Below are 9,222 nucleotides of genomic sequence, written 5' to 3'. Positions count from 1 at the left end.
TCAACAGAACATGTGTAGGAACCTGTGCTGAAATGGACCCCATGCACAGTCACAGTGAACCCTGAAGTGACGCGGCCAGCCCACCTCTCAGAGCGGTCAGCTGGGCAGACACATATCCACTGACCACAGCCAAGTTCAGAGGTGAAGGGAGGGCCCCAGGTCTGTTTGACCCCCCACAGGGGCTGAAGAGGCAGAGCAAGTCACACCAGACCTCACTTCTTCTTGCCTTGAAAGTTGTGGTTTCAAATGTCTGGCTGCCTCCCCTCTTCCTGCAGACCAAGTTGCTTCTATGTCAGAGAAACGCTGCTGTGCCACAGCTTGTCAACTCTGGATGTCCTATTCCTTATCAGCCTGAAAATATCACCTTCCCTCTCTTTTAATGCATTTCACTGGGATGAATGGTGCCTGACTTCCCACTGTCTGTCTGACCCTTGCTGGAGGCCTCGCTCCAGAATTTGCAGGGCCTGGAGTAAAATGAAAATGTGGGCCCTTGCATAGCCCAGCATCACACAAGGCGCGGGGCCCTCTGAGCTTGAGGCCCCGTGTGACTGCAGGGGTCACATGCCCGAGAAGCTGGCCCTGCCTGTCCTAACTCCCTCTAAACAAGGCAAAGCTTCCCTGAGAATCCCAGGGTGTCTTCAGAGCATCCCGGTCTCCCAAAGCTACATGCACAGAAAAGCTTGGGTTCAGCGCCTTTTCACCGCATATCGGGGATGAGGCCGGGACCTCCGGGCCCAGCCATCAGAGGGAAGGCCTCGCGCCAGGGCCCCCTCCCAGCCTCAGGTTTCCCACGTTGTAACACGTAGGGTCGGACTATGCACCTTCTGGGCCCTGACAGTCTATGCGTACTCGGAGGTCCCCACAAGATTTGCCACCCTGCAGTACTGTGACCACTCTGGTCATTCTTCACCAACATGAGCTTTTAGCCTTTTCCTTAGAGGAGACCAAAAACCCACCTCTTCAGAAGACGCTGCCTGGAGGCCATCACAGGGACAATCCTGCAGGCCTTCTCCTCACACAGAGCTTAGCCATGCAGGAGAGGGTGGACGGGGGAGGGGGAAGTCTCGGCTGGCAACTCCCTTCGAAGCCACACCGTCTACACCCAGAGTGAAGCTCTGAGGCCAGGCCCAGGACCCCTGTTGGGGCAAACCAGTCCCCACAGCTCAAACCTGAGTGTTTTCTCACAGGCTCAGGTGGCAGCTGCGTCCCACCCCCATCCGCCTCCTAACAGTGCATTGACCCTGAGGGTGTCCAGCAGCCGACTTCCCGAGAAGATAAAAGACACATCAGTGGACAGAGCCCGCGTCTGCACCTTACCTCAGCGATGGCTTTTTTTTTTTTTTTGAGGAAAATTAGCCGTGAGCTAACTACTGCCAATCCTCCTCTCTTTGCTGAGGAAGACTGGCCCTGAGCTAACATCCATGCCCACCTTCCTCTACTTTATATGTGGGACGCCTACCTCAGCATGGCTTTTGCCAAGCGGCGCCATGTCCACACCCAGGATCCAAACCGGTGAACCTGGGGCTGCTGAGAAGCGGAACGTGTGAGCTTAACTTCTGCACCACTAGGCCAGCCCCAGCAATAGCTTTTTAAGAACAAGACCGAAACTCCTGGGCTTATAAAGCAGTACCAGGCCTTCGCCTCTGAGACCTTGCTCTGCTCTGACAGGCACTGCCAGACAGACTTCTCAGCCCTGCTAGGATTCTGTGGTCACCTCAGCCCTTCCAATGGGGGTCATGGAAAGTGCTGGAAGTCAAGGTGATGTGGATTAAGGCTGCCCCAGGTAAAGAAGCCCACGGTGACCTGGCCTACATGCCAAACTATATGACACGGTGGATTTTTATGGTGTGGATTGAGGCTGCCCCAGGGACAGAAGCCCAGGGCATCCTCGCCTACATGCCGATCTATATGACCAGATTCGTATCTAAAGTTATACAACCGCACGATAACCAGACCCCATCTGCACTGAAATCATTTATTGACTTTTTACATCATCTTTTCTCTTTTCCAGTAAAAATAAGTCACGTACCTGTGCCTTATAAATTTAGCTCTAACCCTCAACTCAGGGCAGCAGCAGGAGCTCTGACTGCCCATGGGTCCTGTCCCCATGCAGCAGCGGCAGCAGCTCTGACTGCCCATGGGTCCTGTCCCCATGCAGCAGCAGGAGCTCTGACTGCCCATGGATCCTGTCCCCATGCAGCAGCGGCAGCAGCTCTTTACTGCCCATGGGTCCTGTCCCCATGCTATTCCGTACTATTCTCTAAATAAAAGAGCACCACTGCCAGACCTTGAGAGTCCAAGAAATCTTTCTTTCGACTCTTCGGCTTGCCGTCCCCACGTCATTTCTGATGGCCTGAACAGGGAACTTACTTCATCGGCTTGTGAGCTTGAGTTCTGGTAAGTGCCCTTTTCTTCCTTGTGCCTTTCTCTTTTTCGAGGCTGGATCTAAATTCACTTCTCCATTGGGAACTTTCTTGGACAGCTGTATGAATCCATGTTTGCTGCCCATGGCTACTCTATGGGGCAAATCATGGCATTCAGCTCGAAGAGAATCAGTACCTTAAGCCTCAGGGTGATGTAGAATGAATTAATCCATTCTTTCCTGACTCTATCTCTAATATGTAAATTTTACATGGGCACGGGGCGGCCACTTAAGTCATTAGGACGGTCACCAATCTCCAAGACTCCCGTGGAAGGTTTCACTTCCTAAGGCTGGATTGGGATCCCTCCCTCTGGCTCCTGACCACTCTCCAAACTGCAGGAAAGTCCCAATCGGGACTCCAGTTCAAGGAAAGTACCAAACTCTAACCTTTGGTGGAGTATGGGAACCCCTTCTTGGGAGAATGGCTCCAGGATGCAATTGAGTAGAATGTCCCCCAGACTGGTGGAAAATTCCTCACTGTTTTTCTCTATCCTTTTCCCTTGGGAACCATTCACCAGGCACCTATTACTGCCAGGCAGAATAGGGAAGATGTTCAAGGGATGCCACCATCATCCCTTGCTACAGGAATCCCAATGGGGGGATTTTCAAGGTAATGGCTCCTTTTTCTTTCATCTCTCTTAAAGTTCTCCTTTTCTCTCGGGGACCATTCACCAGGCACCTGTTACTGCCAGGCATAACAGGGAAGGTATACAAGGGATGTAATGCTGGAGGACACCCCCATCACCCCTTGCTATAGGAACCACACAGGAGGAACAATGGCAGGACGCTGCCCTAGGTTCAGGGGGGATTTTCAAGATGATGGACCCATTTCGTTCCTCTCTCTTAGAGTTAACAATGGCCATTTTCATCTCCTTTTGAGCTTTGCAACTGGGAAACAAAGAAATCTTTAAAGAGTCAAGGGCTCCACCCCTGGGAGCCCCAATTTTGGGTTTCCGGGCCTGATCATCCTGGCGACCCCAAGTGGGGTGCCCTCTCTTGGCAGTTGACTCATTGAGTATTTTAGTCACCTACCGAGTTGGCTATGAGGGTAGGAGACCTGTGATTTATTCTGCGAACTGTCGTGCTAGGGTAGTGTGCCCCAGCATGGGAACTGTTGTATGACTCTTATCTTGATAACCCTCTGGAAGAGGCCATGAGGGTCAGGTCTGATCTCTTCCTTTCTTTGTCTGTTTCGTTCATCATCTCCTCTGTTGTCACCAAGTCAAGGTTAAGTTCAGGCTGGACCAGACCAGAACCTGGACCTTCTGTAAAATCGAAAAACTTGGAAACCTTTTGCCAGGGACTTAACTCTCAACCCTGGCGCTGGGAGCCCGGCCTCCAGCCAGTCCCAGGCCTGTGCCTCCTGCTTCCCTGGCTCCCCTTGTGCTGGTTCAGGGACAAAGTGCCCCGGCTAAGTGGGCGTTGATTAAATCTTATAACTATGTTGACAGCCGCAGTCGGGCACTGCACCCTTCTCCAGTCCACTGTCAGTCGGACACTGGCTTTACTGCCATGGGTAACGCCCTAAGCATCCCCAGAGACTCACTGCTCGGGTGCATTCTAACTAATTAGAAACACTTTCAATTGCATGGGTTATGCCCCAGAAACTCCAGCCGGGAGAAAACTTGAGAGGTTTCTCTGTGCCTTTGTGATGCAGTTGGACAGGTAGATCAACCTAGAATGTCATTCAAGTTACAGTCCAGTTTCTGGGAAATCAAGAGCAACTGTCCTTAAAAAATCCTTGCAAGACTGGAAGGCAGTTCAGATTCCACCCAGTGCCTTTATCTCAAAAAGGATTATCATCTCCCCTCTCCAGGAACTACTATCTAGCCCATCACTAATTCCTAAGACTGAAGGGAAAAAAAAAAAAAGAGTAGGGGAGAGGAAAAACGGCCATAAGCGTGCCCTTGCAAAAAATCTAGCATCTTGAGTGTCTTCTCCACAAATATTGGTAAAAAAAACAATAGCTGTGCAGTCTCTGTGTACGTGTGTCTTACATATGTTATATGTGTGATATTTTACCTCCGGATGGTATGGCCAAAATTAAGAGCTCGGTTTAATCAGCTTAAAGTAAGCGCTTACATAAATTCTAAATGTAGTAGAAATTAATCCAAATTCTTTTTGATAGCAATCTTGAGTTTTGCCACGTTAAGTTAAATGATGAAAATCTGAGTATCTGGGTCATTTTTGGATTGGATAGAACACAAACATTATTGCTAAACGTATCTATCTACTTTTGGCTTCTTATGAGGGGCTAAAAGTCTTCGGGTGTTTTACTGTAAAGCAGCGTGTTTCTAGAAATTATGAAGTGTTTAGAATGTTGATATAAAAGACAATTCGTAATTGCTTACCTTTTAGTGTTTACTAGGGTCTGTTAATGGTTAAAAGTTCTAATTAACATATATAATTAAAGCTACTGGAAATTAACAAGGAAAACAGCTCTGTATTCAAGGAAAGTTAAAATGTATGTTTTCAGTAAAGAGGGTACAAAGAATGGAAAGGTTTTTGTTTGTTTGGTTCAGAAAGATAAATTTGTCCTAATGTACTAGAAAGGAAGAAAGCAAGTATGGGACAAATTCTGAAAGTAAAAGGTTTGTGAAGGAGAAATTCAGAAAGGAGTTTTATGCCTGATCAAGTAGACTAAGATTAAAGTAAATCCAATTAAGTAAATGAGTTTTAATGTTAAAAATAAGCTGGTGCAGAAATTAAAATTTGGTTTTCTCTCAAAGGATAATTTTCTTGAACTTTTGGCCTGCTCTAACTCTACCTAAAAGACAGAAAATCTGTGTTTTGTTAAAACAATTTCCTATATTCAGAAAGAAAGAGGTCTCTTCTAAAATTTTTTGACTGTGTTGTTTGCTCTTGACTGTCTCTGTTGTCACTTTGAATGGATACCTGAGCATTGTCTGACAGTGAGTGTTGTTTCCTATTTGAACAAGCATTTTAAAAACTTTTGATATTTTTTGACAAGCTTCTCCCTCAAAAATATTCAAATCCTGAATGAAGGCTTTCTTTTGACCTGGTAGAAGGAAGAAAAATTTCTCTGAGGATTTTCAGAGGTCCCCTGAGACTTCTCAAAGAAATTTGCTCTCTCTTCCTATAAGGAGGAAAATACTAAACTAATTAGGCTTATTTGGTCTATTAAACTACATGGGAAGCATTGTCAAATAAGCGATGATAAACTTTCTTAGCTGATATTATGTGGGTAAATGTTATTAATATAGGTGTCTTAAAATTATATAACATTCCTAAAATTCTGATCTGTCCTGGTTATCAGTCATACCTCCAGTTATTATCTAGAAGTGTCATATGTCACAGAAGTAGCCAAGTTTCTTTGTCAATTGCCCCTTTTAGTTTTTTTTTCCATTTTTTAGTTTTTAGTTTTTTTTGTCCATTTGCAGATAGTTGCTGTTATACTCTGATGCTTTTTGCTTTTGCAAATATGTTTCATCTTCAGAGAAATTCCTGGAAAGGATTCTGACACTCGATTCTAAGCTATAGGTTTCTGATAAAGTTTCTGATTGTAAAACTGAACTGGGTAAGAAATTATAGAATTCTAACAGAGAAACGGAGCTCATAGATCTGCTAACAGAAGATCAAGCTCAAGAACTGATTATACAGGACTGTGTGAACTGATGAGGATGATTATAATTTTTTATGACTTCTGTTTGAAATATTGCTGAGTTTTGATGTTTTGTTTTGTTTTCTCATATTTAAGGAAATCTTTTTCTCTTTTCTCTTATGCTAACTATGACTTACAGCAATTTAGTGAAATGTACCTTTATGAGCAAAACTGAAACATTTATCTTTTTATCCCTACCTGATCCCTCCAGAATTTGGAAACTCTTTGTGAGTATGGTTATTTCATGGCAATATAGTTATTTGCATAAGTTCACTAAGAATTTGGTCTCCTTATAACAGGACACATTGATTATATTATCAAGGCTTTGACTGGAATGTCATATTTGAGAGAAACATACAGGCTTGGATATGACAAGACAGCTTTTCAGGAACAAAGATTGGACTTTCCGGAAATAAAGCCACTTGGAAATATGGGCCTGGTACCTTGCTTACAGAGATTCTGGCAATCTTACCCAGTAAGTAAGGAAGCTTGCTTATCTGGCAGAATATTTTGGGGGACCTTGAGAAGAGAGAAATCCACCCAAATCTGTAGGTACTATAGGCAAAATCTGACGGCAAGTCCTTGGCTTGGCTTTTCTGGCCTCGAGAGGCCTTCACAGTTCAATCTGAGATTCCTCATTAAAAAATTCCAGCAAAGCAGATTTAAAAGAGCCTGTATAATCAATTACTATTCTTGCTGCACTTATGTAAATAATTGGACCAAGTTGTATTGAAACTACTCTTTATTTGCAAACCAGTTAATCTTACTTTGGCTATCTTTTGTAAAAATGAGGGTGATTTTAGAGAGAAAAAATTATGTTTCAGTAGAAGCTGTAGTACACATTCATGGATCTTAGATTCTAGCTCTTTTCCTCCACAAGATTCATCTATTACTAATCATAACGTCTCCTTGTGGCCATCTGTCTCTGATACCTGGGAGTTCCCTGGCCACAATCAAACCTTTTCCTTCAATACTACTGCCCAAATGCTAACTAGATTTGCCTTGTCACAGGTGGATCATAAACAACAAGTTCCAAAGGTAAAGTCCCCAACTTATCAGTACACACAGGATGGACTATATCAAATTTGGGACGAATATATTTGGCTCACTCCTACTAGTGATCAACTCAGTCAAAAGGCCACTCTATGTTGGGAACAAACCAATCACACCTGTGATACATGGCCTAATAGCACCCGACCTGTGGGGAAAATTCCCCATTACATGTGTTCTCATATCATAACCTTAAAAAAATACTGATTGGTTTGGGACTGACTGGGATAGATGGCCCACCACGTGTTGGTTAGCCCCTAATGGCACTCAGTGGCTATGTGGCTCCAACTTATGGCCTTGGCTACCACCTGGATGGATTGGACGATGCACACTAGGCTTCATCTGGATGCAAGGTGGAACTACATTTGCTATAGTTACTCCTCCTGCTGACCTACCCAACCTGCAACAGCGCTGGACCTGCTCTGTCTTCCACTGGTATGACCACGTTGCCTTAATTTTCCTTCCCCAATTAGGAATCGAAAGCGTCATCTTGCACATGGAAGTCCTAAACAAATTTACTGTGAAGGCATTAAATGATACACAACATAGCCTTGCGCTGCTCAATTTAGAAGTATCCCAAATGCGTAAGGCAGTCCTCCAAAACCGAATGGCCCTGGATGTCTTGACAGCAGCACGGGGGGCACTTGTGCCATTATAAAAACTGAATGTTGTGTTTATATTCCTGACTACCATCAAAATATCTCCGGCTTCCTATCTGATATGAGCCACCAAATTAAATCCATGTCTGACCCTACCTTATCGCTAAATGATTGGTTGAACTCCTGGTCAGGACCAGGTTTCTGGACTACTATCCAAACCTTATTCATTGGGTTAATCATATTGCTAGTATTTCTTATTATAACTTGTTGTCTATTTCATTGTTTGTCTTCCACATGTCAACAAAGTTTCACCTCCTTGACCATCTCTCGTCAAATGATTCTCTCGTCTCCAGAGGATCCGTGGACCTTGTCAGCCTTGGACTCCACTGGTGCAGCCTTCCAGTCCACTGAACTTCCTGCCTATACCTATGGCCCCATTTAGGGACAGCTCTACGACCTTGTACAGCTGGAAGTAGTTACAGAAGACTGACCACCGTCCATATCCCCAAAAGATTTCGGGTCCAAATGGGTTTGGGGGGGTTTATGATGTGGATTAAAGCCACCCCAGGTAGAGAAGCCCAAGGTGACCTGGCCTACATGCCAAACTATATGACACGGTGGATTTTTATGGTGTGGATTGAGGCTGCCCCAGGGACAGAAGCCCAGGGCATCCTCGCCTACATGCCGATCTGTATGGCCAGATTCGTATCTAAAGTTATATGACCACACAATAACCAGACCCCATCTGCACTGAAATCATTTAATGACTTTTTACATCATCTTTTCTCTTTTCCAGTAAAAATAAGTCACGTACCCGTGCCTTATAAATTTAGCTCTAACCCTCAACTCAGGGCAGCAGCAGGAGCTCTGACTGCCCGTGGGTCCTGTCCCCTTGCAGCAGCTCTTTACTTCCCATGGGTCCTGTCCCCATACTATTCCGTACTATTCTCTAAATAAAAGAGCACCACTGCCAGACCTTGAGAGTCCAAGAAATCTTTCTTTCGACTCTTCAGCTCACGGGACCCGCATCAAAGGGGCCGCCATTTTGATTTCTGGTTGCCGGCCTGGTGCGGGCAGAGGGAGGGGTGGCCGGAACATGGTGAGCACCCACTGAGTTCATCTGAGGACTCTACAGCAAAGGCCTATGGGAGCCCTAGAACAAAATGCCTTGACCCTTTTCTTACAAGAAGAGGAAGGCCATTTTGTGACCTGCTTGGATGACTACCACTCACGAGGAGCAGGAGGGAGGGAGAAACTCATGGTACATTAAGAAATCAAGGCGTAGGGGTCCCACTTCTGCTTTCAGTTCCCCATTTGCCTGTGAAGAGTTTTGTTAGCAGGAAACTTTTCAAGCATCTCTGGAGTTGGAACATAGAAGTAATGATTTATGTGCCAAGTGCAATTTTCCTTTAGGGGCATTGTGTGGGGGGACCTCGCCTGTGTTCTCTGTGAGGGACATTCATCTCTCCAGAAAGGGCCTGGGCCTTTGGGAAATGGGGTTCGGAAAGCCAGGCCAGGGCACAATTCTG

The sequence above is a fragment of the Equus asinus genome, chromosome 15, assembly GCF_041296235.1.
Source record: "Equus asinus isolate D_3611 breed Donkey chromosome 15, EquAss-T2T_v2, whole genome shotgun sequence".
Lineage (NCBI taxonomy): Eukaryota > Metazoa > Chordata > Mammalia > Perissodactyla > Equidae > Equus > Equus asinus.
This window is presented reverse-complemented; position numbering follows the sequence as displayed.